The following is a 15,902-nucleotide window of genomic DNA, read 5'->3' as shown; positions in this document are numbered from 1 at the left end:
GAGGGATTCCTACTTTGGCGCCTACCCATCTAGTCCTTCAAATGAGGCCTGCAGTGTTTTTTTGTCTTGGTCCAGTCCTTGAAGTGGCTGTCTGAGTGTTTGGGAGTTTTTCTTGATATGCTTTACTGTCACTGTCTGTTTCAGAAGCTTCTGAGGTCTCTATACACCTGCTCTCTCGGTCTTCTTTCCTGGTTTGCTCTCTTGGTGCTCTCTTAATCCCCTCAGTGTTGTAGCAAGCTCTTGGTCCCCTCAGTATTATAGCAAGCTTTCAGCTCTTAGTCAGGTTGTGGCTAGTACCTTGGGGGGTGTCCCAAGGGTGGGATTGGGTTTGAGGGGATCCTAGCCACAGGAAACTCCCTGCTGGCTGGCTAGAAAAGCTGAGGGAGTTGGGGAGGGGCCTGGAGTTTTGTCCCACTGGGGAGGTCCTAGAGAGTGGGGCGTCCTGCCATGTGACTGTTCACTCACCTCTTAAGTCCCCTCAGTATTGGAGCAAGCTGTGTTTTAAAGTCCAACCCAAGTTGCAGGAGGGTAGCCTTTATTATTTTTTAAAAAGATTATTTTAAAAAAGATTTATTTTATTTGTATGTGTGTTTTGAGTATGTACCAGGTGTGTGCTGGTGTCTTTTGGCATGGTGAGAAGAGTTCAGATATCCTGGAACTGGAGTTACATGTCCATGAACTTACTCATGGGGCTGCTGTGATCCAAACCCAGGTCTCCTAGAAGAGCAGCAAGTACTCAGTGCAATGCTATCTTCTCAGCCCCACCTTGAGTACATTGTTTTACAAAAAGTTAAACTGTAATCTTTACTATGTTGGTAATAAATTAAAGAACTAGAAGTTTTTTACATTTATTTCCACACATGGGGTGGGGGAGAGAAAGAGAGAGAGACAGAGAGACAGAGAGAGAGAGACAGAGAGAGAGACAGAGAGAGAGAGAGAGAGAGAGAGCACGATACCAAGCTAACATATAAAAGAAAGCATTTTACAGTTTCAGAGGGTTAGTGCATCACTGTGACTCTGGAGTCTCCAACATTTTGGATCTTTAGTACAAATCCAAGCATCATGTTCTCAGCTTTATATGATGGCCTCTATGGGCCTGCATGCCACATGCCATCAGGGCTGTAACATTTTTTTCTGAACTAATGAGGAAGATTTCACAACCTCTTAACTCCAGTATTTTGGATTCTAAAGTCAGGCAAGTATTGTTGTACATTTTGGATGGAATATGGCTCTCTCATTGGATTCCATTTGTATAAACTTTGAACTCTTGGTGTTTTCCTTTGTTGAATAAGCTTTACTTTGTTTTTGGAGTAGATTCTCTAGGGATTTTCTTTTTACAGGTTTCATGGTTAGCTAGGTGGGATCTTTACCTTCATTCCAATTCTCTGTACCTCTTTCAGCACAAACCTAGGTATAGGCATTTTATTTCCCAGTCTTCCTTTTTCTCCTCAGATTGTGCATTTGTATTTCTCCTTGCCCTGTTTGCACCTTCCTTTCTTTCTTTCTTTCTTTCTTTCTTTCTTTCTTTTTTCTTTCTTTCTTCCTCCCTTCCTTCTTTATTTTGGGGGACAGTGTTTTTTGTAGCTTTGGAGCCAGTAGTTGGGGTTTTAGCTCAGTGGTAGAACACTTGCTTAGCACTTTTTTTTATTATAGAGCTGCATTAAGAATGATTACTAATAACCATGAGTCAATACTGTCTTGAATGAAATACCTGCCAATAATATTGTTTCAAAACTCTTCAATTTAGCCTCAAGCAAGTTCTTAGGACAAGGGCCAAAAGCAGCCACATTGTTGTCTAAAACATTACAAGAATTGTTTTTATTCCAATTTCTTTTTAATTTTTTTTATAAATAATACCATTCAAAATTTGCACTTCCTCTGCTCTTCCCATTTCCCTCCTATTCCCCCACTCACTCTGCCCCCTCTCCCCCAATCCTAAGAGGGCAGGGTACCCTGTCCTTTGGTTAGGCCCTCCTCCCCTCCATCCAGGCCTAGGAAGGTGTGCATTCAAACAGACTAGGATCCCCAAAAGCCAGTATATGCAGTAGAGACAAATCTCAGTGCCATTATCATTGGCTTGTAAGTCAGCCCCCATGCCTCCAACTGGATTTAGCTCAGGCACACTCTCTCAGTGGGTGGACCAACCCGCCTGGTCCTGATGTCCTTACTCATCTTCTCCCTCCTTCTGCTCTTCAACTGGATCTTAGGAGCTCAGTCTAATGCTCTGATGTGGGTCTCTGTCTCAATCTGCATGCATCGCTGGATGATGGTTCTATGGTGATATTCAAGATAATCATCAGTGTGAGTATGGGACAAGGCCAGTTCAGGCACCCTCTCATCTACTGCCCAAGGACCTAGCTGGAGATATCCCCGTGGACACCTGAGAATCCTTCTAGAGCCAAGTTTCTTGCCAACCCTAAAATGGCTCCCTTAATTAAGATATCGTCTTACCTGCACCCATATCTACACTTCCTCCATTGCAACCATCCCACTCTCCCAAGCTCTTCTTAATTCTTCCCTTCTCCCTTCTCTCTCCTGCCTCCCCTTCCTCCCACCCCATCACCACATTCCCAACTTTTACCCAGTGCTCTTTTCTGGTTCCAGTTTCCAGGAGGATCTATATGTTTTTCTTTGGGTTCACTTTATTCCAGTTTATAATACTGTTTCACCCTGAAACTTCTTGAACTGGACCGCTATAGTCCACATTGCTCTCAGTACTATTGTCTTCAAAGCTCTTATAACTATTTAGACCCACTTAAAACATTCAACCACTTCCCTCATGCAAAGTTCCTAAGTCAACATTCCTCTAACAAGCAGCTTGACCAGTCTGACACAGCAATACCATGTAACAACGTTATCATAGTTACTTTTGTATTGTAAAGAGACACCATGATGAAGGCAGCTTATAAAAGAAAACATTTAATTGGGGGCTTGCACATGGTCAGAGAGTGAGTCCATAACCATCACGTCATGGGCCATGGCAGCACACAGGCATGATACTGGAGAGTAGCTGGGAGTTTTAACCTGATTTACAAGTTGGTAGCAGAGGTGGTGGAGGGAGGGGCTGGACCTGTCTTAGGCTTCTGAAATTTCAAAGTCCATCTCCTGTGAAACACCTGTCCAACGAGGTCACATCTAATCTTTCTCAAAATGGTTCCACCAACTAGGGATCAAGAATTTAAATATAGGAGCTTTTATGGGACCATTCTCTTTCAAACCAACACATTAATCAAAATACTATTTTAGGACCCAAATTGCTCAATATTATATGATTAAGAAACAGCAAAGCAGATTCGGAGACTACTAGAGAAAAGAAATATATATTATAAGCATTATAAGCAACTTCTAAAACTTGACAGAGATATCTTGCTGCCTGGACAGTAACCCAAAGTTCTTCTGTAACATTGGGAAATCCTTCTTCAGCCTACAGGCCCATAGTATCTGGGCAGACTTTTCCATGAAGCAGTGAATTTTTAAGGCTGTTTGACCTCTATTGGCAGTTTGTCAGTCACTTTCTTCTGTGTCCTGCAGAATGTCTGGAACATTTCATGAAGCAGGAACCCTGAAGGACTCAGGAGACATTTTTATGGTGTTGGTTTTCTTCTACTTTATGCAAGTTACAGGGATCAAACTCAGGTTGCCATGCCTTGGTGGAAAAACCTTTGCCTTTTGAGCCCTCTTATATTTTCATTTATCTTTTTTCTCACACTGGAATAAGAGAATAGACTTCCTCCCTTATTCTGAAGAACCATGGAAAAGGCCTTTTTCTTTTAGTGAGGCATGAGAATGTTTGCAGTTGGAGTATGGAAGGATGTTTTGCACACATTTTCTCTGTCTCTGTCTCTTCAGAAAACTACCCTTGTTGAGGGACCAGGTGTATGCCAAGTTTGCCTATTTAGTATTGGGAGTGATAAGCCAGAGAAAATGAGCGGGTTGTCTGAGTTTCCTACGGGACTCAGGCATTGAGATCCAGTATGGTGTTTTCCAGCAGAAGTTTCTTTTCAATTCTATTTTGTTTCTAATTGCCGTTTCATAAGAGGTCTCTTCAGGTACTTAATGCTCTTTGGGCTTCCCCTCTGGAGAAGTACTTTATATGTTTATTATTTGTTTATCTTAAAGTTTTTCTGAGGTCTATATTTGAACTTAATATGCAGCCCAGGCTGGCATGGGACTCAGGAGCCTTTCCCCTCAGTCTCTCAAGTGCTAGGATTACAAGCATTTGCCACCAGTGTCCAGTGCTGAGCAATACTCTAGCCTGAGATGTATTTGAACAACATCAACTTTGATCCACTGGGAAGTGTACTTTGTGGTATACTTTTTCCCTCTTGGTAATTGTCTCCTTCTTGTTCATGGGTGATCTCTTGAGGCTGAGTGAAACTGGTGTGGTTGAAGACTGAGTCAGAGGAGCTGAGGGGGGATGCCCAGGAGAACTCTTCATTCAAACTGTAAATACCCATTGATGCAGAGTGACAGGGGGAAGACTGGTGTATTGTAGTGGTGAGCTGCGGGCCTCTTCCCACAGCCGGGCTCATGGCTGCCTGGCTAGCTCATGCCCCAAAATAACGACACACACACGGTATTCTTTTAAACACTGCTTGGTCCATTAGCTCTAGCTGTTACAGGCTAAATCTTATATCCTGCAATGAGTCAGATTCCCATGAGCTCTGTCACTGTGATCTCACATAGATAACTCATTCAGTGTTCACGTCCAGGACATTGAGTTTTAAATTTTGTCCTAATCTGATAAAGAAAAAAAGATGAGGAGAATAGAGGAGCCTTATGTAAGGCTTCAAAATGGGTCATTTCAAAAGGTAACACTGCCTGCCTCCACGTGTGCTGCCAACCGTTATTAGCAAATCCATCCTTTCATAGAATAGGTATACGCAACCCAAGTGTGCAGCACACTGCTAACCACAGGTATGAACCTAACTGCCTTTGATTTCTGAAACAATTGCTGTCCCATCAAGGTCTCATAACAACACAGAAAAGTATGTAAGAATGCCCAATCACCACCTTAGAGGAATTTGAGGACCCCAAAGAAGCCGCAAGTTATCTTTATTGGAAATATAAATGTTTCTGCAGGGACAAAATGATGTACATTAAAAAACAGATTGGTGTACTCACTACGATTGTATGTGATATGATGCACACAGGATATTGGTTCTGAATACTTGGCCCTCAGGAGGTTTTTGAGGTTGTGGAGAACCAGAACCTTGCTGGAGGAATTGGTGTCTGAAAGGATTAGCCTTGATGTATCAGGGCATTTTTTCATTGGTCCCCAATGTTTACTGATTTCCTTACAGAGAACAAGAAGCCTCCAAATCCTGCTGCCATGTCTTCTGCAACATGAACTGTGAAAACCCCCTCCATACCCTGGTTGTTTTCATCACATAAGAAGGTGTAAGTCACAAGCAATCTCCCAAACCAGTTTAGAATTATGATTCATTAAATGGATATTTTTTTAAGGGGCAAAACTTACAGATTGCCATGCCAGACAACATCCCTTTGCAGGATCAGGAAGGGAGCCTAGTAACTGGATGAAAAGGTGGATGAATGAGAGCAAGCTGAAGGCAGTTGCTCCTCATTGAAAGAGAGAAAGACCACACCCCAATGGCCTTTATCTCAGTTGCTATAGCCTGAAGGAGCAGAAGGAGCTCCTGCAACACACCTATTTGGACATAGCAGCATAATTTACCAGTATGTGACAAAAACCTATTTTTGTTTATTTTTTTCATCATTCATGATACATGGCAGAGACAGGATATGCTTCATGCATTTGTGTGACCAATGATTACCCTTTAAGAAAAAACCCACAAACACTCCCAACAACATCATCAGCATTCAACAACATGTCCATGATTGCTTTGCTTTGCCTTTGATGGAGTGGTAACTCATGCTGCTAGTTAATCTGTGCAAGCAATGTGAATTTCCCTGTAAATATATAGAGAGAATAGACAGTTTATCTTAAAAATATCAGGAGGTCACACTGCTATGGAGTGGATAAATCATCATCATGTGATAGTGACATATTTAAGATCTCTCCTGTCTTTAAATCTCAGAATTGTCAAGATGTTATGTTTTTGTGCAGACTTCTCAGAGTTTTCTCCCATTCATGGTTTCCATGGATGTTTGCTAGTTACGCTTACATGTCTTTTGCCAGATTCTGTCAGTTTTTGCCATGCACTCTCAGCTCCACAACTTCTCCTGCCCTAAGATTCTAGTTCCAGGCATTTTAGACATCTGTGACTGTTGCACAAGTGTCTCATGTCCTGCCTAAATGATTTGGAATGTTATTTAGCCTGAGTTTTAACTTCCATCCCTGAGTTCATTGACTTTCCTTGACCATCTTTCTTGGGCCACTGAGCTGAACTACTAGGGGTTTGCTCCAGTTACTTCTCCATGCTGAGACAGCCTAAACTCTCAGTACTACTCTGATAGTGTTTCTGTAGCAAGTATTCTTCTCAAGATAAGAAGAAATTTATGTGGTCCTATTATATTTAGATGCATACCCTCCTCAATCTGGATGGATTGGGGCATGGGCTTCCCACAGGTCAAGGTACCCTGCCCTCTATTAGGAATGGATTTGAAGTGGAGAGGATTGGTGGTTGCCTGAGTAGTGAAGGGGAGGAGGAAAGGAAGTGGAAATTTGAAATATATTATTTATGAAGGAAGAAAAAATCAATCAAAGATAACCAACGGAGAGATGCGAGTTAAGAAAAAAAAAACTTTCATATAAGTTGTTGACTCAGACACCGAGACTTTTTCAGAAAAATAAGATACAGGGATTGAGTTGCTTGGGCAAGAGTGTGAATCGAGTGATGGGGAAGATGAGTGGGGGCTTATTTTGGGTCTCCTGGTAGCTGTATACAGCTTTTGAGGAGCTGAATGCTGGATGTTTCTGTGAGTAAATAGGGAAGTAACAGGCTTGTGTGGGGATTTCTGACATAAGTAGAGCCTTGGTGATGTCACAAAGCCTTGGTTCGTTGGGTAGCAACTCTGTTCCACTCAAAGCACTAGTCTTCAATGAAGGTGGGTTTATTATCCTCACAGTGCCTGAGGAGGACAGTTCAGCTCCTTGTCTCCACAGCCGTTCAACAGGCTTTTTGCACCTGAACATTTCCGGAAGATTGAATCTGGAGAGGCAGGACATTTTCTTTTGGTAAATATGTTTCCAAAGCAACTAAGACCTATGTAATACAAAAAAGTTTTCCTTCAATTGTCCTGCGGGTCCACCATTTACGTTGTTACCAGCTCCTATATTTGATAGTTGTGGGTTGGTGAATGCCAGCTATTCTTCCCACTTTATCTTTGCTAACAATATCATATTCATCAATCCACTAAAATGGCAAAGCTGCTCTTTGTCCATAGGTGTTTTAAAAGATACTAATTATTTCTCAATTGCTGCTGTTGCCTAGAATAATGAGTCTTTCAGGTTGAAGTGGGTCTCACAGTACTCACTTCCACAATGAAGACACAGATTGGCTTTATGTAATATACCTGAGTCTGGATCAGGAGTCACAAATCAGAGAGCCAGTGGACTGGAGTGCCATGAACTTTGGCTGGCTGTCTTAGATTGAGCCCCCTACCTATTAGCTTGATGTCGAAGGAGACGTGTGGATGTCCTTCGAATTCTTTGTTATCTGTTCAGATTTTTCTTACTCGTTTCGGGGATAGGCATACCTTCTCCTCTCATTGACTTAGTCAGTCAGAAAGTAGGTTTCTCAGCAGAGGTCATTTGCCTTTGGGCAGCAGGAATGTATCTCTGAGATTGATATACTGAGCTGTAGAGAAAAATTTGCAAATTGTCCTATTTATTTCTTAAGAGAAAATTACAGTTAGGTATGCAAACCTGTTGATCAATATCTTTGTCTCCTGCACCACAGTTCTTCCAGAAAAGAGCCTTGACCTCATAGCCTCCCCTTGTTATCCTTGCAGGCACTCATGGTTGAGGCCACAACTTTGTTTCTGATTTAAACAGAGGGAACGGTCTTTCAACCTAGAGAGTGGGCAGCTATGAAGCCCAAGCACAGGAAGATAGCCAAGAAACAGCGGACCAGGAGGTTAGTGGCCTATCTCAGCAAGTCTACAGCCATGATGAAGATGCCTCTTAGTATGAGATGCATACCACCTCTCCAGAAGAGGAATGGGTTATCTTTTCAGAAGCAAAAACTGCATTGGCCTTTTGAGGCCCTGGAGAATATTGTCGGCCGCAGAATTTCTCACGGCTGGAAGGAACCAATGAACCAGTCAAGCAGTGGAAAGCCATCATTCTAGATCAAATGCCAACAAATCCCTCTATCTATGTGTTGAAGTATGATGGGATAGCTTTGTCTATGGATTGGAACCTCACAATAATGAAAGGATTTTAAACCCTTTGTTCCTGCCTAACAACGTACCATTTCCTCAGGAGACAGACACTCATCTCTCAAACACCATAGTTGGCAGAGCAGTGAAACAAATATTTCAGTGCACAAATGGCTCTAAGGATGACTGGAAGGGGATGGTCCTAGAGGAGGTGCCAATCATGAAGACCTGGTTATATATTACCTACAAAAAAGTTTCGGTCTTGTACATTTGCCACCTCCTTGTTGACTACCTTGAAGCTAACCTCCACATCATGCCAGGCTCTAAGGAAGAGTGGAGTGGGGTGGTCCCAGATGAGGTGTAGACCATGACGAACTGTTTCTACATTACCTATGAGAAAGATCCAGTTATGTATCTTTACCACCGTCTAGTTTACTACATTGAAAGCAACCTTCATATTATGCCAGGATGTCCTCAAATAGGGGTGAATATGGAATTAGGCAGGGATTCCTTGGCAGGTAAGAATGTGCAGCACAATGAAAAAGATGGAACCCAAAAGATAGGTAAAATTATTTACCAAGTTCCCACCAAACATTCCGTGTATTTCATCAAGTTTGATTATGACTTCCATATCTATGTCTATGATTTGATGAAGATGTGTTAAAGTGAAATTCACAAATTTTGGGGGTCAGACTTAAAACTGTGTTTGGGGAACTCTTTTTTTCAGAAATACCTCAGTTCTTCTATTAATCCTGGTATCTTTCCCAATGGAATTTTTTTTTGCTCTAAAAATAAAATTTGTGAAGATGTTATGTTTTTTGGTCAATGATGGAGTGTCTGGTGGATGGGACATCACAGAAAGATATGCCTCAAAACAAAACAGAACTTATGGTCTCTTCCCCTTGGAGATAAAAGGAAGAAAGGAGATGCAGTGTGTTTAAGAGGACAAGATGGCTGATTAGGAAACAGAGGAGAGTGACCAAAAAGACGTAGGATCTCAGAGAGGGATAATGCATGAGAGAAAAGCGTGTCATATGGAAAGATGTGACATCGAGGTGTTGGGACTTAAGAGGATACAGAGTGATCATGAAGGGTCACAAATGTATACTCAGAAGCAAAGAAAATTAGGTTTCATTTGATTAATGGTTTAATTCATACCATCTGGAAGTCCCTGGGTATATTATCTCCACTGGAGCATGTTGAGTGACCAGGATCCTCCTGCCTAAAGAAAATTTTCCACTCTCAGTGGCTCTTATGCAATGGGTTGAATCTTAGTCTACCTACTTACTTTTGCCAGGCTTCTGTCTGCCACCTATTTTGTCATGCCTTGATTCTTTCTGTCTTGCACTCTCACAGGTCTTATGCATGCCATTCCACCCTTGTGAGTTCATTTAATCAATTGGCCTACAATAACTGTAAAACACTGTACCCTTTTTATGGATAATGTTCTGTTGTACTGATGGGTTTGTGGAAATGACCCCACAAACCCATCAGACCCGAAAATACCAGTACGATATTGATACCTGACTCCCATCAAGGGGTTTTGGGGAGTGTATGAATTAGGATTGAAGTGAGGGGATGGAGGATTCTGGAAATCAAATCACTGAAGGAAAGATTGAGTAAGGTATGTGGCCAAATGGCCCGTTAAATACAAAGGAATAAGATGTCAATATATCAGTGGTGAGGTGTCCATCATAATGCTGTGCATATCTGTCAAGGGCCCATGTGAAGTTAATGCAGTATGAACTTGCCTTTCAGCTCCTCAGAGTGTGAGTTCATTCTCAGTTGAAAAAAAAGTATGGTGGTGCAGTGAGTTCCTTGTTTAAGATTTTAGACTTTGGTGAGGAATTCAAATCTTGATTCCATCCTTCCTTTTTTAGACTGTGTAACATGTCTGAGACTAGCTTCCTTTTGTCTTTGGTAGAGAGGAGGGAGGATTCAAGAGGCCAAATGAGATAGTGGAGAGGGTTCTTACAGAAAGATTTCTTCTAATGTCATTGTATGAGGAAGGCCAAAGTGATGGACGAGGGTTAAATGTCTATAGGTTAATAAAGAAACTGCCTTGGCCCTTTTGATAGGACAGCAGGTTAGATATGCAGAGTAAACAACAGAATGCTGGGAGAAAGAAGCCTAGTCAACAGACGCCATGCCCCCCTCACCCCGAGACAGAAGAAGCTTATGATTCTCATAAGCTCATGGTGCTTCACAGATTATTTGAAATGGGTTAATCAAGATGTGTGAATTAGCAACTAACAGGCTAGACCTAATGGGCAAAGTCTTATTTAAAATAATACAGTTTCTATGTAATTATTTTGGGTAAAGCTAGCCAGTGCGGGAACCTGGTGGCAGAAAACATTCAGCTGTTCCTACAACTCAAAAGAGCAGTCAAAATTAAGCTCAAAACTTCACCACAGAAATGTGTATATTTAGAAATTCAAAAGACAGTTGTTTAATATATGAGTGTAACTTTTTATGGAGATGTGTATACATGCATGCAAAGGCCATAATTAACCGTGGGTTTCTCCTTAATTACTCTCTGTTATGATTAAGATATGTCATCTCTTTGAACCTGGAGCTGACCAATTCCCTTTGACCACACAGCGAGTCTTAGAGTCCCAGGTGTTGCTGTCTCCTCAGCACTGAGTGATGAGTTGATATCTTTAATGCCGAGATTTTTGCACAAGTTTGAAGGGATCAAATTTATGGTCTCCATCTGTATGGAATGCTCCTTACTGACTGTGCCATGGCTGAAGAACAAGACAGTTGGTTAAAAAATATTGAGCTGTGAGCAAATATTCTGGATCACAAAAGGGAATCGTATAACTTTAAAAGAAGTGCTGTGGAGATTGAGATGAGAGACATTCAAACGTGAATGCCTTTGCTTCCTCCCCTCAAGTCTTTGGTGGATGTGTCCAGAGGCCTACTGAATTATCACAGCATGGGAAAACTGTGAACTGTGAAATCTGTTTGTGCTCAGGTCTTGATATCAAATTTAGGGTGTAGTTATATAAAAGCGTACATCCAAAGGAAACATGCAATGGTAGGTCTATCCCAGTAGTATATCGCTTTTTAAAGCAGATGTTAATTTCTGTAGATAATCATTTTAGAGGGGTATGACAGCAGATGCCCAAGGCCGAGGTGCATTGCTATAGATGCTTAAGGAAAAGAAATATTGCTCCAGATGCTCAAGACAGAAATGCATCATTGTAGATGCTCAAGGCAGAGATTTATTACATGGGATTGAAATGTAATTTCAACTCCTGATCTCTGACTGCCAAGATTTGTGGCTCAATTACTTTTAAAAATGATATCAGTATCATGTTGGGATAGGGACTTGGGGTTCTTCATTGCTCTGTGACCACCCTTGACTCCCTCACTGCCTCCTTTTTGCAGTCCCAATTTTTCTACTTTCTGATTATGAAAGCCATCTTTTGCAGTCTTAGCTTTTTCCAGAATGTAACTGAATTTACTCTCTGAAACTCTGAAACTACCCATGGTGTTACATGACTTAGCTTTGGTATTAGGTCCTCAACTTCCACTGATGCTCAGACTTTTTCATCTGTTTCCTTGTTGCTGCATATGTAATTGTGGCCATGTATATTATACCTCATTCTGGATGCTCTACCTATTTTTCTGTTATTCCTTCAAATGATTCATCCCAATGTACCTGAGAGAGAGACCACTCTGGGGTAGAAGACCAGCAAAGAGGACATTTTAATGCCCTGGTATTACAATCCCAGATGAGATGCTTCCCAAACCAGCAGGCATTCTGTTCATATGATCAGAAGACAGGCAGATGTGCCTGTGTAGATTGACATCATCACATCCTAGAAGATGTATTATCTCCCAACTCTGTTAGTTATAATGCTTCTCCAAGTGTCCTTAATAAGCCTTTTTATTTTCATCTATGAGATTGTTGTTGAGATTCTAGGGAGACATGCCTCCTTCTGTCCATGATGAGGATAACTCCAGGGAAAATGGTCATATGTGGCACACTCTGGCTGCCCCTCTCAGAAGAGAAACTTCCAATGTTTGTGCTAGCTGCTTGGAGATATTGTGGCCTAGACAGGAATAGTGACTGTGGAAAGAGCTGTGGCTGTTTCCTTCTTAGCTCAGGTCACCTCCTCCATTTTGAAAGACTATAGGGTAGTGATCTCATACTCCCTTTCCTTCTTTTTTCTCTCTCCTGTCTGTGTCCATAATTGCAACTTCTTATCTGACTCTGGCCCTTCAATCTCCCCATTTAAAGATCTTTAATGCCAACATGTAGTCTTGGTTTGTAAACACTACCCTGCAGGGAAACTACAAAAAAATAGAAAGTAATCAACTCAAATTAATTATAGAGTGTCCATTAAACTGAGCAGATTCAATAGACCCCTTCCTCCAAACAATATATTGGCAGTAAATATATAACCGAGCAATCATCACAGACAAATAGACATGCTTAGATGAAGCCCAGATCAAGTGAGCAAACAGATTTTTTTAAAAAAAAAAAAACACTCTTCAGTTCAACAAGCTGATTTGTTTGTGGAGGCCACTCATTAGTTAGTTTTCTGACCACCTTGACTTGAAATAATCACATAAAACCTATATTATTCACAATACTCTTTGGCCAATAGCTTAACAATATTTCTAGATTCCTCCCTCATTCTAAACTAACACATTTGCATTTATCTGTATCACCACTAGTTCATGTCTTACCAACAAATTTTTGTAGCTCCAGAGTAGGTGTTTTTCCCTGGTGGTGTCTAGGTGGCTTCTCACTGACCCCACCTCCTTTCTCCCAACAATGTTTACTTTTACCACCTAGGTCTATTCTGCCAAGCTACTGGCTGAAATAATGTTATTCATTAACCAATAAAAACAAACATAGACAGAAGGACTTCCCAAACCAACCCGTTGTCCAATGTATAAATTCCAAGAACTGGTATAAAAATTTATTATTAAACGAAGTACTTGAAAGAGGTTGATGTTAATTCTCACGATCTGGAATAAATGTGTTGGTGGGGAACCTACTTCCTCAAGATGGGCTAGGAAATTTGGCTTTTGATATTCGTCATTTTGTATCACTTCTCTTAATGTCTTCATTATTTTATGAGCACACCACTGTTTTCCTGTGTGACTTTTTGATATAGGGGTTTGCCATTGAATTTAAAGACCATCCTAACCTGAAATGACCAATTTTTGAGAATCATAAGCTTCTATTTACCAAGTTCATTTTTTAAATAAAATCTCTCAGATGGCTACCTTAATTAAGATATATGCTTCCCTGCTCCCATATCCATCCTTACTTTATCCCAATCATCCCAATTCCCCAAGTTCCCCCCATCCTCTCCTTCTTACTTTTCTCCTCCAATCCCCTCTTATCCTATCCCACCCCACCCCCCAGATCCCAAATTTTTGCTTGAGAATTTGGTCTACCTTTCATATCCAGGAGAATAACTATATGTTTTCTTTGGGTTCACCTTCTTATATAGCTTCTTTGGGATCTCAAATTATAGATGCAATGTTCTTTGTTTATAGCTAGAAACCAATTATGACTGAGTACATCCTATTTTCATCTTTTCGGGTCTGGGAAACCTCACTCAGAAAAGTGTTTTCTATTTCCATGCATTTGCATGCAAAATTCAAGAAGTCATTGTTTTTTACCACTGAGTAGTGCACTACTGTGTATATTTTCCACACTTTGTTCATCCATTCTTACATGGAAGGGCATCTAGGTCGTGTCCAGATTCTGGCTATTACAAATAATGCTGCTATGAACATAGTTGAACAAATGATTTTGTAATATGATAGGGAATCTCTTGGGTATATTCCCCAGTGTGGTATTGCTTGGTCCTTGGTTAGGTTGATCCCAAATTTCCTGAGAAACTGCCACACTGATTTCCAATGTGGTTGGACAAGTTTGCATTCTGCCCAGCATTTGATGAGGGTACCCCTTCCTCCACAACCTCTCCAGCAAAGGCTATCATTAGTGTTTTTGATTTTAGCCATTTTGACAGGTGTAAGATGATATCTCAAAATTGTTTTGATTTGCATTTCCCTGATTGCTAATGAGGTTGAGCAGGACCTTAAGTGTCTTTTGGCCAATTAAACTTCTTCTGTTGAGAATTCCCTGTTAGTTCAGTGCCCCATGTTTTATTTGAGTTAATTAGCATTTTAAAGTCTAGGTTTTTGATTTCTTTATATATTTTGGAGATCAGATCTTTGTCTGTTGCAGGGTTGGTGAAGAGCTTCTCCCAGTCAGTGGGTTGCCATTTTTTCTTAGTGACAGTGTCCTTTGTTTACAGAAGCTTATCAGTTTAAGGAGGTCCCAATTATTCAATGTTGCCTTTATCATCTGTGTTGTTGGGGTTATACATAGGAAGCAATCTCCTGTGCCCATATGTTGTAGGGTACTTCCCACTTTCTCTTCTCAGGTTCAGTGTGTTCAGATTGATATTGAGGTCTTTGATCCATTTGGACTTGAGTTTTGTGCATGGTGATAGATATGGGTTTATTTTCATTCTTCTACTGGTTGACATCGAGTTCTGCCAGCACCATTTGTTGAACATGCTTTCTTTCTTCCATTGTATACTTTTAGCCACTTTATAGAAAATGAGGTGTTCAGATGTTTGTGGGTTAAAATCAGTATCTTCTATATGATTCAATTGGTCGAATTCTATGATTTTATGCCAATACCATGCTGTTTTTATTACTGTAGCTCTGTAATAGAGTTTGAAGTCAGGAATGGTAATGCCTCCAGACATTTTTTTATTGTATAAGATTATTTTGGCTATCCAGGATTTTTTGTTTTTCCATATAAATTTGATTAATGTCCTCTCAATATCTGTCAAGAATTTTTATGGGCCGGGCGATGGTGGTGCACTCCTTTAATCCCAGCACTTGGGAGGCAGAGGCAGGCGGATCTCTGTGAGTTCGAGACCAACCTGGTTTACAGAGCTAGTTCCAGGACAGGCTCCAAAGCCACAGAGAAACCCTGTCTCGAAAAACCAAAAAAAAAAAAGTATTTTGATGGGATTTTGATGGGGATTGCATTGAATCTATGAATTGCCTTTGGTGGAATTGCCATTTTTACTATGTTGATGCTCCCAATCAAAGACCAAGGGAGATCCTTCCATTTTTGGTATCCTCTTCAATTTCTTCCTTCAATTCCTTAAAGTTCTTGTCAAAGAGACCTTTCACTTTCTTTTGTTAGAGTTACCCCAAGATATTTTATGCTGTTTGTGGCTACGTGAAAGGTGATGCTCTTAGTGGGTACTAGGACTTGGGTATATCTCTTTTATGTCCTGGTTCCCTACTCTACAGTGTTTTCACATGTTCTCATTACAAAGACTATGTTACTTAGCAAGAGGCACTGCATTTTAGGTAACCATGTGATATTTGTTTTTCTTTGTTAAATGGTATCTTTAATGCATTTGAGAGAAAGGAAATGAAATGCTATTTCAATATCTTAAATATGCCTTAATCCTTGGTCATCTTTCCTTCTGAGGGTTGGTTTTGTGTTAATTTCATGTGTGTACTTGCAAAATGTCATGGTTTCATTCCGTTTGCTGTGACAAAGCATCGTGACAAACAAGCAAGCAAAAAGCATCATG

This window comes from Chionomys nivalis, unplaced genomic scaffold (genome assembly GCF_950005125.1).
Source record: "Chionomys nivalis unplaced genomic scaffold, mChiNiv1.1 scaffold_68, whole genome shotgun sequence".
Taxonomy (NCBI): Eukaryota; Metazoa; Chordata; class Mammalia; order Rodentia; family Cricetidae; genus Chionomys; species Chionomys nivalis.
Note: the sequence above shows the minus strand (reverse complement) of the source record.